Below are 21,192 nucleotides of genomic sequence, written 5' to 3' on the forward strand. Positions count from 1 at the left end.
CTTTGACAGGAAAGTTTATCCTGGAATGAAAACTGAAGCAAAAGAAAGAAAACCAAAGAAAGATGAAAGCGTAATTTATATTCTCAGATTTGCAATTGTAGTCTTGTCTTAAAGGCAGGATATATGTCTGCTCTTTAGGAGCTGGGAGATGCTCGCTTCTGGAGCCCCAGGGCTCGCCCGGGCTGGATCAGGGGCACAGAAGGCCTTGTTCATTTCACAACCCAGTGGGGCTTCCAGACGCTGAGTCGCTGTCACTCTGAGCTACTGGGCCGCTGGCGAGTCCACTGACCGCAGCACAACAAGCGCCCACGTCTAGGGAGAAATTGGCCCATAAACTCCAAGAGGCTTGAGACTCTGGTGTTCGGCTGCCAGAAACATCAGGTTACCAAACACACCGGTTAATCAATAACCCAATTTTATTTAATCCCCAGGTCTTAACATTTGACACCTTTTGCCCCCTTTCCAATTTTTACGACACTGGAAAGTCAGCCACCCTTCTTTCTGCTTTTTAAGGCAGAGAAGGATGGAGGGCAGGGGGAGGGGAAGCAAGAATATCTTACTCCTCATCTCGAAAGTGACCAAATATTCTGAGGTTGCTTCTTATACATGCATGTGCTTCCCACTGGCTCCTCACAGCCTCCAAAATGAAAAGACCTTTGGAGACCATCAGACTAACTCTGGGGAGCAACACACACCTAACCCAAGTCATAACTGTAGAATCATTATCAATTATAACTCCAACCAGATATGATTGTATGTCCAATTGGCTTGGCGTAGATAGATGTATGTTTGTGCAATAAATGCATCTGTCAAGATTGTTTTTATGCTCTAAGCTGGATTTTCATTAAAGAAGTATTAATTTAAATTAAGCACTCTGAGATCTTTATTAGTAAAGTAATCAGCAGCAAATAAGCTGGTTAATCAGTTTATATACCCATATATATCTTTCAGAATCAATGTTTTCAATTGAGACCGTTGCCAAGTGGTTAGAATAAGACAGAGAGAAAACTCGCATGAAATACATTTCATTTGCTAGGCTGGAGTCTGCCGCGGCCCTATTGGCGTCTCGGAACGCAGTCATTGATGCATCTACGATGGCTGTGTAAAATGTGTTTAATTGGCATGAAAAGGCACTAACTGAGAGCCGGTGGGTTTCCATTATCTGGGTGGACATCTTATTTACTTTAGTGGATCCTGGGAACAAGATGAAAGTATATGAGAACTGAGGTGGGGGGTCGGTACTTAAGCCGATGGGTTTTCTTGGTTGGTGGGGGGTGGCGAGTAGGGAGTTTTACGATCATCCAGGCGATGCAAAATGCAGCTCGGCAACAGCCCAGGTCTCCCTCGCACCCCGAGGAGAAAGCCCAGTGGAACATTTTCCTAATTAGAATCTGCCGAATGCTGTTCACCCGGGGTGGAGCGGGCAAGCATGGTGGGTCCTTACATTTCCGAGGCTGCATTTTTATGCCACTCTTCCCTTCCATGTAGCTCAAAAACAGGGTGGAGGAGAAGGTATTTTTAACTTCAACCTCAAGTCACAAAGGGGCACACAGGGGCTTCTTAAGATGCCTAGTGCTCGGTCGTCATCTGAATGTCTTCAGAATCCCGTGGGACGTTGGACATGCCGTGATACCGTTCTGTTTGGTGACGCCTGCAGTTACCAGTTTCCTGCTAAGTGAATACTTCGTCATATTTCCATTAATTGCTACATTACAAATTGTTCCATATCCCAGTGGTGGAAGTTCACCCTGATGCCAGCTGTGGAGTGACAATACCTACACACTGTCCCAAGAGGTTCCCACATTCTGTGGGATTTGCCTTTTGAAATCGTTATTTAGTGCATAATTCTCATGTCCCAGGTATGAGGGATAAACAGAGAGAGGGTGACATGAGGGTTATTTTCATCTCATTGAATCCTCCATGGAGAGGGCTTATTAACGTGTTTCTAAGTGTGTCGGAGGCTCCCGGAGTACAGTAATACCCTCTATGCTTATACTCACTTCTACCCCAATTTTCAACCCAAAGACCTCTCAGGAAATGGGTCTCAGTTGCAAGCCATGTAAAATGGGGTTATTAAAAGCTGAGACAGATAGATGCATTAAGAGAATATACTTCTTACTTTAAAACATACTTTATTTGTACGTATTTAGTTTTTGCAGCTAATAGAGAGCTTTACAATGAAGTCTGGTTTCTGTAGAACACATTTGAAGGCTTTCGGTATCTGAATCTGGAATCCGTGAAGTTGGAAGCTTAAATGAACTGGCGGATTGGGAATCTCCCTCCCCAAATCACATCCTTGCTTCTTCTCCTTAAGGATGAGGCGGGTGTTAACTTCACCCAAGCACTGGCTGTCACAACTCACAGCTCAGGATTTGTGAGAAGTATCAGCTCTTTGGCAACAGGCACCAGTAATAAAATAAGCCTTTTGGCCAAATTTATCATTGAAGGTTTTTTTTTTTTTTCTCAATTAGAAATCAGAAGAGGGAAAAGACTAGTAAACAGAATGCTGGGTTTGCTGCACTAAATAATCCTATTGAGCTGTCAGCCCTGGATTATTGGGTGTGAAAACTACAAACCCTGTCTTGTGCTCCAGTGGAATCCTTTGGAGAACTTAGGTGGCCAGACCTGGGATTTCAGGCAGTGTGGCAAATTCTTAAGGACTGTACTTTGCTTGGCAAAGAGGACGGACATTCATTTTTCAGCCCTACTCTTTTGCTTCTCATTGCTCCCTGAAAGATCCAAAATGCTACTGCTCATTAAATATCTCATAATTAGCAAAATTTTTTGTACTAATATTTGTATAATACTACCATTTAATATTAATACTACCAGACTTACCAAGTGATTTCCATGTAATTATCTCATTTAATTTTCCTAACTATTCTATGACATGGAGACTTTTATTATGCCCCATTTTACAGGTGAGGATACTGAGTCACTCAGCAGTTAAATAATGAGCCCACGATCACACACAGTACCGGACAGCTGAGCCAGGCCTTACAGTCAGTACTCTTTGACTTAAAAGCTTAAGCATTGAACTACCCTCTACTGCCAGCCAAATCCAGCTTGGTGAGTTTAGCCAAGGCAAATGATGTGACCCCTTACTGGCATGAGGGTTATTTTCGGGGCTCAGAATGATCAAATGTCATGGAAGGATCTTGCTCTGTCTTCATTACAACCCCACTATAGCTTAGCCAAACCTGCACTCACTGTCAATGCTCCTTACAAGATGAGCAGATCCCCACATGCAGCCACCCCTGTCCTGCGTCCAACTCCCATGCTGTGTAACTGGGCTGACTGCTGAGTCTGCTCATTCCTCTGGGATTCAGAGGAGGCAGCATTGTATGGAAGGGCACAGTTGAGGCAGGAAACAGCTCTTCCACTGGTAACTGTGAGCAGGTGACTCGACCTCACCGTGCCTAAGTTTCTTCATGTCTGAAATGAGGAAAATAGCAGAATCTACTTCATAGGATTACTATGAGGATTACATGAGTTAATATTGATGTGGTGCTTGGGATGTGGTCAGGGCCATAGAAAGCTTAGTTACTAGTGTTATGTAATTGTGTTGCTCTGTAACTCTCAAAGAAGCTGAGACAATGACCTTGAACTTCTGGATGAATCCAATTTGGCTAACTGAGACAAGGACGCATTTCTTACCACTCCTGGGAGAACTGGGTGGTCTATAGAATTGGCCTGCTGTTCTGAAATTATCTAGACATGCCCTGCATGTGTTAGCATATAAAATTATACAAGTAATGTATTTTTAAGAAATGTCATTTCTTCACTCATTCATTCAACAAAAATGCTTCATGCTCTTGCTCTGAATCAGGTACTGGAGACACAAAACTGAACAAGGCCATTCCCAAAGAGCACACAGTCTAGATGGCAGCAAATAACCTAACTGTGATACAACATGGCAAATGCAGTAAATGCTTCAAAGGAAGCATGAAAAAAGCAGAGGAAATGAAATGTGTTTGTACTGCTGGGTCAGGGGCAGTCACTGAAGCCTTCCCGAGCAAGCACCATTTGAGCCAGGGCTTGAAGAATGAGTTAGAATTGCCTGTTGGCGGATGAGGGCCAGATATGGACATCCAAACAGAAAGGACATCTTGTAAACAGGCATGAAGCTATAAAAATTTCGGCTGTGTTTGGGGAACACTCTAGGTAGGGCCATGGTGGCGGTGCTCCACGCATTGGAGTAAAGATGAGACAAGCAGCGGAGCAGGCTGTGAAGGGGAACACTCATTTCCTGGAGGCAGAAAGCAATGGTGTCTCATTTCGTTGGTTGCAAGCAACAGAAATGGACTCTGGCCCTTTGAGAGAACAGAGACTATGAAGGAACGATTTGAGGCACCAACAGAAGTGAAGTGAAGACTGTCTTCTTCAGGGACTACCCCACTGTGTTTTCTACCTTTGCTTTGATTCAAGGTCTCCGGAGAGAGACTCTGATTGGCTGAGCTCAGGTGACATGCTCACATCTTGGCTGTACTAGGTGGTAAAATGAAAGTCTGGTGGGCAGAGCCTCCAGGGACCCTTTCAGCTTTTAAGGTGGACAGTCAGCACACTAGAGGGCACCAAGACTACACCTAATCAGGAAAGGTAATTCCCCAAAAGGAAATCAGGGAGCAGCTATTTGATGGACAGACCTCACATTACAGATGTTCATTATAAATAATAATAACAACCTATGTTTATGAGCCCTCTGTTGTAAACTATGGTGCATACATACCTTACATAAATGTTTTATTTAATCTACATAATAACCCTGGGAGTAGATTTACTCTACTCTGTAGAACTGGAGTAAACAAAACACATTTTTCCAAATGAAAAAAGTCACAGCTCAGAGAAGTTATGTCACTTGCCTGAGGTCACACAGCTAGTAAGTGAGCAAGCCAGAACTCAAAAACCTGGATGCCTCTATGAGGGCAAATCTCTCAACCACTGCACGTTATACCCCCAAGTATCTGCAGGTGGGTACCAGCTCCCCACTATCCCACCCTCGCCCTTTCTTCTATCTTACCACCCCTGAATGGGCACAGTCAACTTGGGAGACCCAAGGATCTGGCTTGTGGAAAGGAGTGCAGACAGGCACCTTTCTCAGTTCCTGTACCTGCAGGCTGTCCAAATCAACTGGGCAGCAGCCCTTGAGTTCGGGCCAAGACCTAATCTCTCATGCCCTTTGTGGGTATCATATGGAAAATCCCTAATCAATTCCTTCCAAAGCAATTTATAATAATGCTTCCTCTTGAGCCCCAAGAATGGAGAACTACATATCCACAGGGCTTCAAAGCATGTTGTTTTAATTAATGGCTGAGCAGAAGCTTCTGCAATCCCTGTGGGCAGATCTGCCCTTATTTAAAAAAATTCCACGAGAATTAAACTTATCTCAAAAAGTAGTGGGGTTAACTTGTTCATCTGGTGGTAACATCTCCCAAAGTACTGGGCTTGCCATTTTGAAGCCAATAACCACATGTTTAATATAAGTAGGAAAAACCATTCATGTCATCCAGTCCCTCAGTCAGCCAGTGAGTCATTAATCTATTTTCTATTGTCTAGTGGCCTTATCTGCTTATAAGTGTTATTTTACTCACCAAAATAGTGCAAGGTAGGTATTAGGATCCTCATTTTATAGATGAGGAAATGGAATCTCAGAGAAGTTAAGCAGCTAGCTTAAGGCCACACAGCAAGTAAGGGGCTCATTCTAAGACCCTGTGCAGTGTCCTATATCTTGAGCACCAACCTGGATCTGAACCAGCCTTCACAGTTCCCTTCTCTGAACTGTCCAGAAAGAGTCCACGTTTTCTGTCCCTTGTTGGGAGAGGATGACAGAGAATTCCAGCAAAATGGAGACTCTCGAACTGATCCCCGTCTCCAGAACTGTCCAACTCACCTTCAACTCCCCAACTCACCTTCCACACTGGCCACCAGCAACCTGTTTAGAATGCTACACCGACCATGCCACTTAGCTTAACATCCTCCAATGGCCCCCAATTACCTTTGATAGAAAACCCACATTCACATGGAATGTGAGACCCTTCGTGATCCAGCCCTTGCTACATCTTCTGTCTCATCTTCCAAAACATCCCCTGAATGCCCATTTCACTCTAGCCATACAACTTCTCCCAACAACCTTGAAGGCACCAGCACACCTCTGCTCACTTGTTCTTCTCTTTAGAACCCCTTTCCCTTTTATATGGGCTCAGCCAACTCCTATTCAACCTGTACAACTCAGCTCAAGTATCCCCTTCTCCAGAAAGTTCCCACCAGAATGATTGTGTCCATCCTCTGTGGCTTTTTCTGAAGATTTTTGTAGCATACCAGGGGTACTCTCACTCTCCAGTAGCAGGGATGACAGTCAGGAAGTTTTTGGTCTGCATAGAACAGAAAGCCCTACCCAAAGAAGACTAAACAAAAAGAAAATAGTAGATTGATCTCACATAAAGGCCATTTGGATTGTAGACTGGGCTTCAGATGTGATACAATCAGGGTTTCTGAAATTTTCTCAGATCTGCCATCCCAGATAACTTTGTTTTGTCCTCAGGCCAATCTCCCCAGTGGTAACAAGACAGTTGCTAATAGCAATTGGGGCAACATGCATAGAGGAGAAGACAGAGAATCTTCCCCACAGTTGTCCTTCCCTTTGATGTGATGAGGGCTTTAGGTCACATGCTCACCCCTGGACCAATTACCATCACCACTTAAGCAATAGGCTGAAGCCATGTTGCCTGAACCAATCACAGACAAGGGTATGTATAGGATTACCATGACTGGTATAGTCCAGTGTGGGTCAGCTTCCCTGAGATCACATAGCTTATGTACAGGAGGGGTGGGTACTCAAGTTAAAATGGAGCTCTGGGCTGGACACTGTGGCTCACACCTGCAATCCCAGCACTTTGGGAGGCCAAGGTGAGTGTATTTCTTGAGCCCAGGAGTTCAAGACCAGCCTGGGCAAGATGGTGAAACCTGTCTCTAGAGAAAAATACAAAAATTAGCCAGGTGGTGCACACCTGTAGTCCCAGCTACTAGGGAGGCTGAGGTGAGAGGAATCCTTGAGCCTGAGAGGTGGAGGTTACAGTGAGCCGAGATTATGCCACTGCACTCCAGCTTGGGTGACACAGTGAGATCCTGTCTCAAAGAGAGAGAGAGAGAGAGAGAGAGAGAGAGAGAGAGAGAGAGAGAGAGAGAGAGAATCTTGTCAGGAGGGAGGAAGAAGGGAATGGATGCTGTTTAAGCCCCCACCACAGCTGTGTAGGTGGTGTTCACACACACCTGTCCTCTCCCAGTACTATAAGCCTCTCAAGAACAAAGACCATGATTTGCTTATCTTAGTATCCCATTGTCTAGCACAGTACTTGAAAAATATTTGAAAACAAATGGGACAAGTTGGCATGGTTAAAATATTGCCGGAGCTGAGGTGTGTTCAAAGCTGATGAAAGATTCTGGCTGGCACAAGGTAAAAAGGAAAGGCATCATTTCTACCTGCTGGATCTCTATTTGGTATATAAATTAGACCTTTTTAAAAGACACGTTTCTGTCTGCCAGGCTTTAGAAACAGTGATCTAAGAGTCAGACATTTCCTATTAAAGTTTAAAAAACATAGCTTTAAGTCATACATTATATTGAACGCTTTCATATCTCATCTGATTCAGTAGGTTTTAAACCTCACAGAGGTCACATTTTGAAACAGTAGTCACTTTTTACAACATCTCCAAACATTAAATAAAAATAAAAATTATTATGAAGACTAGAGATGTCCACAGAGACCACTAATGTGACACTTGGTTATTATTATTAAGGACAATATTATTTGGAGTTTGGGGTTACAATGGCTAGCTCATCTCTAAGCTTTGTTTTTTTTTTCTTTCTTGAAGAAGGAAGGGCAATTCTATCAATGCTTTTTTTCTTCCTTTTTCTCTTTCTTTCTTTCCTTCTTTCTTTCTTTCCTTCTTTCTTTCTTCCCCTATTTAGAATAGCATTCTTAACCTGTGGCAATCTGAGGAATGCTATGAATCCCTCAAACACATGCAAAATTTTGTGTGTATCAATATTTTTCTCAAGAGAGGGGTCATAGTTTTTGTTATGGGCTCAGAAGGGTCATTGTTTCACAAAAAGATTGAGAACCACAGACATTGAAGGAAAATTCCCCCAGGACCTCAGTTGTCTCAATGACTGGGGTTTCACATAATGAAGAAAAGCTATCCCCAGGGTTAGACTATTCACTTAGATTGGTGGCTTCCAGGAAATAGGTCATTCTTGGATTTCTCTTAGGATGTTCTGACTCAGAGAGGTCATCGAGTTTGTAGATACTTGAAGTGAAGTATCTGGAAGGAGAAATTGGCAAAGCAATTGTGCAGCTCCCGTATCCCACCCTCCCAACCCCCAAGCCTCTCTTTGACACACTCCTTAAGCTAAAAAGGTCTATCCTGATTCAGAAACACATGATCGCTGGCTCCCACATTTACTGGGGACAATTTATAATTTACCCAGTCAGTCTAGGGACTGGCTCACATTTGTAAACAGAAATAAAGCTGGTGGTTTATTGTTGGTCTCTAAAAAAAAAATCTGACAATCTTGATGTGTCCTCCCCTGATCCATAATAGGTTTGTTTTTTTATTGTTGTTGTTTAAAAGGCTTTAATGTATTGAAGTCTGGTGGTAAAGGAAGGAAATTTGGGAGTGTGTGTGTGTGTGCATGTGCGCACGCATGCTGGTGCATATTCAAGGAGGGCTCTGAAAAGATGTTTTTGGTTCCCCCATGAAGCATCGTTGTCGGAGAAGGCAGGTTTGTATGCTAGTTATCTGCTTTTTCTTTGTTTCTCTTGTTTCAGTGTTCAATTGCATTTTACTGTTCAGAACTTGAAGGATGCATTCAAACTTATGGAGCATGACATTTTAACTATCTCATCTCACCATGATTCATCTCAATTTACTTTCCTCCAAACTGTAGTCTTGAGAAAGCGCACCATCTCCGGGTTCTCCAGTGGGTAGAAGACCATAAACAGCATTAAATGAGCCCAATGTCAGCTAACTTCTGAGCAAGGCTCACTCATTAGATCCTTATTGTTCTCCTAATGAGATGCTTTCCTTTAAGCTGGGAACGTGTGGAACATTAGCAATGGCCTCTGTAGTGTATTGCTGAATGTTCAATACGAACCAGCGGAGGTTAAATAACATGATGAATCAAGCAATCCCAAAGGAACGCGGTGATGTGCTGAGCCCATCAGGGCCCTGCAGACCCTTAACACTTTCTATGTGAGGCTTCTGTTCCCCAAACAGTTGCTTTGCCCCGAATAATGCACTGCCCGCAAAAATGTATCAGTCCCAGGACCCAATATATGCCTACTGGAATATATTTTCCTGTCTCTAGTTGACTTCCAGTTTAGAGTTCAACTGCAACTGAACTTTGGTGGTAAAAAATCAACTCTGTCTTCATTCGCTTTAGGAACCTCTGCTTCTGAGTAAAATGAATCGATAATGAGGTCACGAACAAATATTATTAATGCCTTTTATTATTTATATGGATGTTAATGTGTCCAATTGACACACAACTTTCTGCCTCTCTAGTCTAACACTCATGACCCTTGGCACCCCTTTCGCACCCTCTCTTTGTTCATTCAGTCACAAATACAGTGAGGGAATAATATATCACGAGCCATGACCCCTTGGCCTTTATGAATTATCTGTTTAGAAAGATGTGAAGCCACTTTTTATATCCACCATAATAGATACTTAGACATAGTGGATCAATAGTGAACAAGTTTGCTGGTTATAGTTAATGGGTACCAAAGGGACACTCTGGCAGTGACCTCTGACATCGAGGCTGACAAGAAATCTATACAGCAAAAAATAAGGAAGACGGACAGTTTTTAAAGTTATGAATGTAGATCTTTGCAAATCATGATAATTTGCTCCGGGTGGAAATAATTCAGACTTGCAGGTGGTTACTAATTTCTGAAAGCTCCTTAATTAGGACCCCCGAAACAGGAATGGCAGTCCATCGTCACACGATTTCAGAAACAGCTGTGGTGCCAGGCCTGAAGCAAGTCCGTTTGTTATCCGAGGAGAACCAACTGAGATTATTTTCCTGTCAAAGAGGACTTTTCTCTTTATGAAATGGGCTGTCATTTATAATTTTAAGCAGGCACAGATTTGTTAAACAGCCACATGGTAATGCGTTTCTATAAGAAGATCCACAGACCCATAGTCCTGGAAAGAAATCGAGCTTACGAGATATTTTAAAACCTAATGGGAATGGAATATTTTGGGTTTCTTGAAAAGATGGTTTCTGCCCTGCATATTGTCAAGGGAATTTAACGATAAATCCGTTGTTGTGTGTCTGAGAGTCTGTTTGAAGCAATTATATTTTTATACATTCTATGGAGTTGATCTTAGAGAAATCCACCAGGACACCAAGCCTACCTCTTTATGTCACTGCATGAACATTAATGGTGGCAAGCAGGTTTAAAAAGAGTCAGGGAAACAGAGCTAATTTGTGCGTGGTCTTGAAGACAGCAAACTGCAGCATTCTGCCTGGCAGAGAAATGAATATACATGGCATCCAATCGAAAGGAGCGGGGGCAAGAATGTAAGCGCAAAGTCCTTTTCACTCCGCTCCACAGTGTACATACCGTATTATGATGTCACACTCCAGTAGCATTGCTCTGAAGTCCCAGTGGTCTCCTGCTGCTAAGCACCATTGAAAACACATTTGTCCTGACTGTTCTTTTCCTTTTATCCCCCTCTCATCTGTGTAAGATGAATCACTCCTGGATCCAGACTGACTCCGAGGGCAGAGCCAGGTCCTGACGAGGTAGCCGGCCTCCCATGGCTTAAACATTTTAATTAATTTCAACACTAATGCCCAAATGAGAGTTAATCACTCTGCCGCAGTGCTTTCTAATTTACTAAGTTTATTCATTAAAACTTTCCTTACTGAACTTTGATTGAATGTCATGCTTTTTTGGAGGCCTTTCAAACTGCCTTAAGGGGTTTTAAAGTGATATCTCAGGCAGCGGCTGAAAGCCTTCAGTGTTTGCTTAAAGAAAGGAATAGGGGAAAATGTGATCAGCAAGAAATCTCTGTGGTGAACAGGGAGACTTGTGGGCGGCAGGAGGCCTGTGAAAGCAGGTTTGTGTTTAAACAGGCTGTAAAAGAAGTAAGATAAACCTAAATTCCTAATAAGAAAAATAAAATCAATCACCTTAATACTTGGCAAAACTTGGAAATATATTTCATGGTAAGATGCAGCCATCTTTAAAAAAAAAAAAACAACAGAACGATAGCAGCACTTTGTATTAACGTGGGGAGAGATATTCACAATGCTTTTGCCAACCTAATTATTTTGGAATCAATATAATAAAAATCTTAGGTACACAGTTTTGCCTCTTAATTGCTAGGACCTAAATTTTTACCGAGAGATATTGTTTAATGAAGGCTTTTATTTAAATTGAACTCCAAAAAAATGCAATCTTTACATAGCTAATGAACAGTATCAAGGACCGAATACCCGCTGCTATCTATTACACGATGGCAGCTCTCAATACATGGAATTGCTTTTACGGAAATCGGCAGTGTTGGCTGGGTGTGGTGGCTCACGCCTGTAATCCCAGCACTTTGGGAGGCTGAGATGGGTGGATCACCTGAGGTTGGGAGTTCGTGACCAGCCTGACCAACATGGAGAAACCCCGTCTCTACTAAAAATACCAAAAAAATTAGCTGGGCACGGTGGCACATGCCTGTAATCCTAGGTACTTGGGAGGCTGAGGCAGGAGAATCGCTTGAACCCAGGAGACGGAAGTTGCAGTGAGCTGAGATTATGCCACTGCACTTCAGCCTGGGCAACAAAATCGAAACTCTGTCTCAACAACAACAAAAAAAAAAAAAAGAAGAAGAAAAAAGAAATGGGTAGTGTTAGTGTCTTTAGGAATGCGCTTCCTCCTTCCTTCTACCTCTTCACTCTTCATTCCCTAACCCTAGTCAGAAACATATTTGTAACGTTTAAAAACTTCCAGTAATCTGGGAGGAAAAAGTCAAGTCAGAATTATTAATGAAAGCACCATTTACTTTTAAGAGGCCATGAATCAAAATACAAGTTTTCATATTCATTTTCATGTTCTATAAATACTGCTCATTGTTATGCAACAAGGCACGACAAACTCCTTTTTAAAAAGTATTTTTGGCCAAGCACGGTGGCTCACACCTATAATCCCAGCACTTTGGGAGGCCGAGGCAGGAGGATCACGAAGTCATGAGTTCAAAACCAGCGTGACCGAAAGAAACACAGTCTCTACTAAAAATACAAAAATTAGCTGGGCATGGTGGTACGCGCCTATAGTCCCAGCTACTCAGGAGACTGAGGCAGAATTGCTTGAATTGCTTGAACCCAGGAGGCAGAGGTTGCGGTGAGCCAAGATTGTGCCATTGCAACAAGAGCAAAACTCCGTCTCAAAAAAAAAAAAGTATTTTTGACTTCAGGGAGCAAAAAAGCTTACCCATTCCATCCCACCTTGACAGACGGAGCTTAATTGGGAAGAGCTCCCCTTTTCACTTGCAGGGCTGTGCTTGTCACTATGAGTTGGCTCATGAAATAGTCTTGCTTTGGAGGCTCTTGAAAGATCTGTTTAGCAGAATCTTCTCTTTAGAAAGCTAATCCCTGGCCATGCATATTGGCTCATGCCTATAATCCCAGCACTTTAAGAGGCTGAGGCAGGAGAATCACAAGGTTAGGAGTTCAAGACCAGCCTGGCCAAAAGAGTGAAACCCCTTCTCTACTAAAAACACAAAACTTAGCTGGGCATGGTGGCAGGCGCCTGTAATCCCAGCTACTCGAGAGGCTGAGGCAGAGAACTGCTTGAACCCGGGAGGCAGAGGTTGCAGTGAGCCAAGGTTGTGCCACTGCACTCCAGCCTGGGTGACAGAGCAAGACTCTGTCTCAAAAAGAAAGAAAGAAAAAGAAATTTAAATCTTGTGTCTATCAAAACACAGACCCAGAAAGAAATATGGCAGCGGAAAGAGAGTGTGATGGCTGCATATCCCAGTGCTGGGATTAGGTAACCTGGCTTGGAATCCTGATTTTGCTATTTGCCAGCTGTATGACCTTGGGCAAGTTGTGTAACTTCCCTAAGCTTAAAAATTAGCATTATTCAAGCAGCCATCTTACCAGACTTTTGTAAAAATGAATAGCTTATACATATGTAGCACTTGCTACGGTAGGTGGCACGCACTTACAGTAGGGGGATACACATGATTTACTCCTCAGCCCAACTTCAAGAATCCATATTATTATGATCCCTAATTTACTGAGGGGGAAACTGAGTCACAGACTGGCAAAGTAACGTTCCCAAAGTCACACAACTAAGTTACAAAGCCAGAGTTTTAACAGGGTCACCTGGCTCCAGGGCCCGCACACTTAACCCCAGAACATAAGCAAAGGATAGAGGATCATGCCCAGCCCAGGGAAATGCTTCATAAAGTTAGTAATCGTTAGCTCTTATTATTGTAGGGGTTCAATAAACGTTTGTCTAATTGAATAAATTAATTTTGTGAGGAATTCTTGAAGTTCCAGAGTACAAATACTTCTGCAAATCAAATACTGACACTGAGCAAGTACCGCCTTTCCAGCCTCCATTCATTTCAGTGGCGTGGAGATGCCTGGCTGACTATTTTACTCTTATTTTGAGGGGAAGATAATGAAAAGAAAAGCAATGAGTAAACTCTTTCAATATGCAAACAAAGGAGATTAAATCCAGGAAATCAAAACCAATGGCAATCCTAATCAGTGATTCCTGAAACTGGATGTACAACAGAAACACTTGAGAATCTTTTTTTTTTTGAGGCTGCGTCTTGCTCTGTCACCCAGGCTGGAGGGCAGTGGCACAATCTCAGCTCACTGCAACCTCTGCCTCCAGGGTTCAAGCGATTCTCTTGAGTAGCTGGGACTACAGGCGCGCCCCACCATGCCTGGCTAATTTTTTGTGTCTTTAGTAGAGTGGGGTTTCACCATTTTGGCGAGGCTGGTCACGAACTCCTGACCTCACGTGATCCTCACTGGCTTGGCCTCCCAAAGGGTAGGGATTACAGGCATGAGCCACTGTGCCTGGCCCGAGAATTTTGAGAAAATACAGGTAAATGGGTCTCATTCCAGATCGACCGAAATAGAATATATGGAGGTAAAATTTAGGCAGATGTAGTTTTAAAAATATTTTAATGAAATAATATAACATTATACAGAAAAGTGTATAAATCAGAAACACTCTGCTTGATGACTTTTCACCAAGTGAACACACTCATGCAGTCAGCACCCAGAATCCCAGAAGGCCCCCAGGGCCCCCTTTTAGTTACTATCCTTCCAAGACATAGCCACTATCCGGATTAACATATGGATGAATTTTTTTCTGATTTTTTTGTATAAAACTAAAATGAAATTATGCAGGATGTGTTTTCTTGCATCTAGCTTATTTTACTCTACACTGTATTTCTAAAATTCACCTATGATGGTATGTGCTGTATTAGTTCTTTCCTTTTCAGTGCTGTATGCTATTCCACTGTTTGAATATACTACAATGTATTTACTCATTCAGTTGTTGCTAGGTAAGCAGGTGGTTCTTTGTGGCGCTGTTATAAATAGTGCTGCCATGAAATTTTTGCATGCCTTTTGGTGAATTTTTACATTTGTTGGGCGTTTACCTGGGAGTGCCATTGCTGAGTACAGCATATACCTAAGTTCAGCTTTAGTAGATTGGGCACGCGTGCTTTTAAAAAGCACCACCAGGGGTTCTAATGAGCTGCTGGGAACAGGAGCACTGGCTCCTGAGCTGTAAGGCTTTATGGCTACCCAACTGCTGCTTAGAACAGAAGTGAAAGGTAGTTTTAACACCTGACGGGAATGGAATAGTTGGCGTTTCTTGAAAACCAGCCTCTGCCCTGCATCTTGCAAAGGAATCAGTTACGTTAGGGTTAGAGTTGACAGCTGCGGTACCAGAGCAGCAGGAAGAGTAAGTTGGTCCACATTTCAGATACAAATTCTCAATAGCAAGTGTCTCTGCAGTATCTTATAAAATATCACGGCGTGGAGCCTCTTCCACAAGCACCCATGAAAAAAGGAACAGCATTTTTTTCTCCAGCCTGGCCTTCTGGATTCGTTCCACCACTCCTGGTCCCCAGGGCTCTGCCCTCTGCCCAGGATCGTTTCCATGGCCTCCCCACCTACCCTCTCTCCTGTCCCCTGAGCTTCCTCTTCTGAGAAGCCGTCCTTGTCTCTCCTGTTGGAGCACTTGATGGGAGCTCCTTGAAGGCAGAGCCTTGGCCTACCGTCTTGGTATAACCAGGCGCTGCTATACATTTTCAATCAATGCCCAACCAGCTTTAAACAGTCCTTAAAACAAAAAGCAAAAAACTATTCTCAACAGGTACAAAATGTGCAGCTCCCTCATAAAATTTTAGAGCATTAAAAAGCATTTATCATGTGCATGTTTCTAAATGGTCCTTCCTTCAGTCTTTCTTTTCATTTATTTATTTCTTTTGAGACAGAGTCTCTCTGTCACCCAGGCTGGAGTGCAATGGCGCGATCTTGGCTCACCGCAACCTCCGCCTCCTGGATTCAAGCGATTCTTCTGCCTCAGCCTCCCAAGTAGCTGGGATTACAGGCGCCTGCCACCATGCCCGGCTAAATTTTGTATCTTTAGTAGAGACAAGGTTTCGCCATGTTGACCAGGCTGGTCACAAACTCCTGACCTCAGGTGATCCACCCACCTCGGCCTCCTAGAGTGCTGGGATTACAGGCGTGCACTACTGTACACAGCCCTTTCAGTCTTTCATATTAACATAATGCATACGTGAGCACAGGTCCACTGACCCTGACCAGGACGCAGAGGGGACAAAAGAGGACAGGACAATCTTACAGGACTAGCTCGTTGATTAACTAATCAATTAATTATTAACATGATATATAAACAGGAGAGTCTTTTCTTGGGGATTGCGAGAAACCAGGATTTAGCTGTAGGACTCATGTGATAGGTGAGGCTAATTGGACTTTCTGTTCATTATTAACTCCTCCAGCTGTGGTTGTCACAATGGCGGGAAGAGGAGCAGAGAGACACTCTTCCTTTGAAAATAATACCACTTCTAAATGGTTTACAGCAAGGTGCTTCTGAGCAGAATCGTCACACACAACTGCAGGGTATGCACTTCACCATTTCAGGGTACAAAAGTCATCCCCCTTGGGGGGTAAGGCTCTTTCGTTTCATCTGTAAAACTTAGTTCGGAGAATTATAATGAAGATTAAAAGGGCTACCACTTCTGCGATTCATTGAAAGGCTACCTGTTAAGGATTTGCTCTTAGTGGGTACTCATCACATTTATAACCTAGAGGAATAGACATACATTAAATAAACAAATAAATACAGTAGTCCTCTTTTATCTGTGGGCGATACGTGCCAAGACACCCAGTGGATGCCTGAAACCTCAAATAGAACCGAACCTTTTATATACTACATATTTTTCCTACATGTACATACTTACAGTGTTTATAAATTAGGCACAGTAAGTGATTCACAACAATAACCACTAATAGAATAGAATGCTATAAAATATGCTATAATAAAAGTTGTGTGAATGTGGTCTCTCTCTCTCAAAGTATCTTACTGTACTGTACTCACCTATTTTCAGACTTCGATCCATCTTGGGTAACTGAAACCGTGGATAAGTGAGAACAACCGCGCTTACAAATTGTGATGAATGCTCTGAAGGAGAAAAACAATAAAACAACGAAAAAAGGTTGAATAAGCAGAATGTGATTTAGAGTGGAGGAGGGGTGTGGATAGGGCAGGCCTCTCCGGGAGGTGACATTCAGGTTGAATGCAGGGATGGGTTTGAGGTCCCTTAGCAGAGAGTGGGAGAAGTCAGGGAAGGGGAAGAGCTTTTCCGGCTGAGGGGGGTCGTGTGCAGGAGCGTGGCTGGCACAAAGCCAGCCAAGGAAACACGGGCATAGCTGAGGTTGGAGGCTCTTAACATGTCCTGTTTCCCGGGTTCTGGAACTTCGGCGTCGATTCCAGCCCCTGGACTCCAGCAGGAGAGTGATGTTACCTAGTGAATTGTCTAAAATATTAGGAGTCAACCATGTTAAGAGGGTTTACCTGCAGGAGTCTCCAATCTTTTAGCTTCCCTGGGCCACACCAGAAGGAATAATCGTCTTGGGCCATACATAAACTACACTAACACGAATGATAGCTGATGAGCGAAAAGAAAAAAAACTCATAATATTTTAACTAAGTTTACAAATTTGTGTTGGGTCGCATTTAGAGCTGTCCTGGGCCATACGCGGTCCGCTGGCAACGGATTGGACGCGTTTAGTGTACTGTATAGGCATAATCCTATGAACGTAGCTCCTGTGGGCCAGGCTGAACTTTGGAGATGCTCTGCCCCCTTTCTCCTGCCTCTTTTTCCCTTTCATTGCCTCTTGCCACCAGTGCTGAATGCCACAAAGCTGGGCGCCACGTGTCCTCAAACTTAACACCCTCCGTGGACCTCCTCCAGAAGTATCCAAGCTTTGGAGCTTCTCTGCTTCTTGCCTCTTCTTCCCACCACACCTGGTGTGCTCTGTGTCCAGTTCCCTCGGGGCCTGGCTAAATGACTGACTTGCACACTTGATTATTTACATTAAGTTTATAATAGCTTAATAGGTTGACCTGTACAAAAGACAAACACTCACATGGAAATTTCAAGTATAGTGAAAGAGCCAATGGGATGGAATTTTGGATGATCCTCAAATCTCATCATAATCGGTCATAGGAAGGGTGGGCAGCAGGCAGTAAGAAAGTTTCATCCCAGAGGCTAAATCCAGGCTTTGACATAAGTTAATTTAACACAGAATAATGCTTTTTTTTTTCCTGCAAAAGGCATCTATAGCTCTCCCAACCCCACCCAAGTTTCCAAAGGCTTAGGTGGTAAAGGAGCAGTTGGAAGAGGCAGACATTGTGAATTTGAGTACCTTACAATGGAGGCCAGCGGGAGGGATGCTTCTGAAGCCTTCTTCTGCATCACGGACCTTTCTGGCATGGACTCTTCGGGTGTGCACCAGTGTCCCATATTGGATCCTGTGACTTCATCATTTTGTTGTTGATTAGTATATTACTAATGGAAGGAGAAATGGATTTCTTTACAAATATCAAACAGTCAATAAGAAAATAAAAATGGCTGCAAAACTGGATAAATTTCCTCATCTGTAAGGTGGGAAAGAAATGGTTCTTTGCCTCTTTGAGTTGTGAGGAGTACAGAAACTAGTATAGGTCAAGCGCTGAGCACACAGAAGGGACTGAGGAAAGGATAGAGTCATGGCTGCAGACCCCAAATCCTTGGGGCCAGATTGTTTCAGAATTTAGACTGTCCGATTTTAGAAAGATAATACAGCACAGATACCGTATGTCGTGTAATATTTCTAGTGGAGTCTGAGGAACCACTCCTATTTCTGTAATCAAACATATTATTTCTTTTTTATATTTATTTATTTTAAGTATTACTTAAGTCAAATGTATGCATACCCACACTTGGAAGATAAATAAAGACTATAAATAGCTTCAAATCGGTTTCAGTCACGTTTTGTCACCTAACAAGTTTGCACCCAAAGTTATAAAAACACTTCTGTTTTCAGAACTTAATGGATCTTGGAATTGCAACTAAAGGATTTCAGTTATCTTGTTTCTATAACTCAAGTAGTAAGATTTTCTCCTTTTCTCCCTCTAGTAGCCATTCAGAAACCCCTTTTCTTATTTATTTATTTACTTGAGACAGAGTCTTGCTCTGTTGCCCAAGCTAGAGTGCAGTGGTGTGACCTTGGCTCACTGCAATCTCTGCCTCCTGGGTTCAAGTGATTCTCCTTCCTCAGCCTCCCAAGTAGCTGGGATTACAGGCATGTGCCACCATACCTGGCTAATTTTTATATTTTTAGTAGAGGCAGGGTTTCACCATTATGGCCAGGCTGGTCTCGAACTCCTGGCCTTAGGTGATCCTCCCCCGTCAGCCTCCCAAAGTTTTGAGATTGCAGGCGTGAGCCACTGTGCCTGGCTGACTTTTCTTATTTATTCTGATTATACTTTGAAGTGTAGAGACTAAAAATTCCTGATATATTAACTGAAGGCATAAGAACTGGGACGTAGACATATGAGAGAGTGGGTTGTATTATTATTCCAGGATGAGACCTAGAACCTCAGAAAAGTAGATTTTGACTCATCAGAAGAAGAAATTGGATCATAACGCAATCTACTGCATGGTGAGTTGCAGAATCCTGGCTATTGGAGGTGTCCAGGCGGAGATGACAACATATCTATCATGGATACTGTAAAGTGGATTCCTGCAATGAGCTGAGGTTAAGATATATGAGGTCTAAGCTCCCCTCCAGTCTAAAACCCTGTAATTCTATATTTTTATTAGGGATTTAGTCACAATCAAGGGAGATTTTCATCTCTATTATGCCAGGATTTAAGGAGAATCAGGAAATTGTTATTTCCATCTTAATCTTTTTATCTGCTCCCTGGGGCTGTAAGCGTGCCAGCAGATATCTAAGGCAGTCTATTGCTGAACAGTGCTCTAGATGTTAATAGAGTTCTGTGATCAAATCAGTCTGCTTAGACAATTCGGTTAGACCATGTTGGGTTAAACCATTTAAAAATATTTCTTTTCCAAAGTACTTCTCATTGACTTCACAATACCATTATACATTATAAGTCTCCTGGAGGAAAGGGTGAAAGGCAGGATGTCTCCCTTTAATTTAATTGTCAACAGTTTTCAATTTAGAATGTATCTGGTGAGTTAGTCTTCCAGGGAACACACTTTGAGAAAAGGAAGTCTAACGACGTCTTGGCTTGGTAAGCTAAAGATTTATCGACGCTACGACATGACAGGTCTGGTGCAAGGTGAAGGGAAAAGAGTGGCGACTGAGACCCTGTCCAGCCTTAAACTCAAGGAGCCAGAATCTAGCAGCTTGATCAATTGTTTAATTTTATTTGAATATGTTCTCTATTTTCACGTTCACTTACACTTTCATTGCCTTATGTTTTCATCTAAGATATATTTACATAAGACATACTCTCCTGTTTTTCTATTTTCATTTGCCATTTTCACGTTCACTTTTCTGAACTCTTCACCTTTCTACCTTTAAGTATGATGAGAAGTCATTGGCTAAAGAGGAGCTCAAGGTGTAGAAGAGAACAGAGGGTTGAGCAATTGCGGCCTCTGAGTTTGGAGGCTTCTCCTAGGCCCAGGAATCCACCCTGCCTTTTGTTCACCCCAGTCTCTGGCATATGGCTTCATTATTTATTGTTTCTGGGCTCTGATGGGTGGCTTGGAGATCTCTCTTAGGCTGTAGGCGGTGGATGGAAGGGGAGTTAGGGGCTTTGGTGAAGCCAAAGGAGCTGAATATTCAAGCCATTTATTATCAGTATGATGAACGCTGATGATGGGCCTACATTGTCAGATTACATACTTAATTTAATTAATAAAAAATTAAGATCATCACCATTAACCTGCATTTGCTCAGAAAGCCACAGGGGTGATTAGTTAGAATGGCACTGATGCTTTTATAGTTCACTCTAGTAAGAATTACTTTGGTGCTAATTAGGATTTTCCATAATATCACCCCGTGTAATATCACTATTACCTTACACATTTTCTACAAGTGATTGAGTTCAATACAAAGCAGACATGATGTCATAGGACTCTCCCTCAGAGCATGCACGGGAACCCCCACGAATGTTAGCACATTCACTAAATAGAGAGGAGACCCTGATTTTTTATATTACGCAAACCCATTTCAAGGGTAATGATTCTCTGTCACAGTTTCTCAGAGCATTGGGAAATTAGACTCACTCGTGGCCACAGAGGCTCAGGCAGATAAAGGCTCTCCTTTGAGCATCTCAGATCTAAAACTGTCCTTACTCCATGTGGGGATTTTAAGTTTTTCAAGTCTGTTTGACTTTAAACAGTTTACTCTTAGAGTCAAAGAAGAGCAAGGCATTCACACAATTTCTTATAACTTAAACCAAAAAATCATTACGGTCCAGGCACAGCGGCTCAAGCCTATAATCCCAGCACTTTGAGAGGCCAAGATGGGAGGAACGCTTGAGTCCAGGAATTCAAGACCAGCCTGGGCAATAAAGTGAGACCCCGGTCTCTAAAAAACAAAATTAAAAATTAGCTAGGC

The 21,192-nt window shown here is 42.8% G+C and overlaps 1 long non-coding RNA gene across 3 annotated transcripts; it reads right to left on the bottom strand.

The window, feature by feature from the left end:
- Positions 1-58: 58 nt before the first annotated feature.
- Positions 59-12,615, bottom strand: LOC120366105 (uncharacterized). 3 transcript variants are annotated; one of them, XR_012512607.1, is made up of 2 exons: positions 12,505-12,615; positions 59-365 (listed from the first exon to the last, which is right to left on the bottom strand). It is a non-coding gene; the product is annotated as an uncharacterized LOC120366105 (long non-coding RNA). The 3 variants fall into 3 exon arrangements; XR_005580859.1 differs by lacking the exon at positions 12,505-12,615 and adding an exon at positions 10,628-10,810; XR_012512606.1 differs by lacking the exon at positions 12,505-12,615 and adding an exon at positions 10,419-10,466.
- Between the last annotated feature and the right edge of the window lie 8,577 nt (positions 12,616-21,192).

This window comes from Saimiri boliviensis, chromosome 11, assembly GCF_048565385.1.
Source record: "Saimiri boliviensis isolate mSaiBol1 chromosome 11, mSaiBol1.pri, whole genome shotgun sequence".
Lineage (NCBI taxonomy): Eukaryota > Metazoa > Chordata > Mammalia > Primates > Cebidae > Saimiri > Saimiri boliviensis.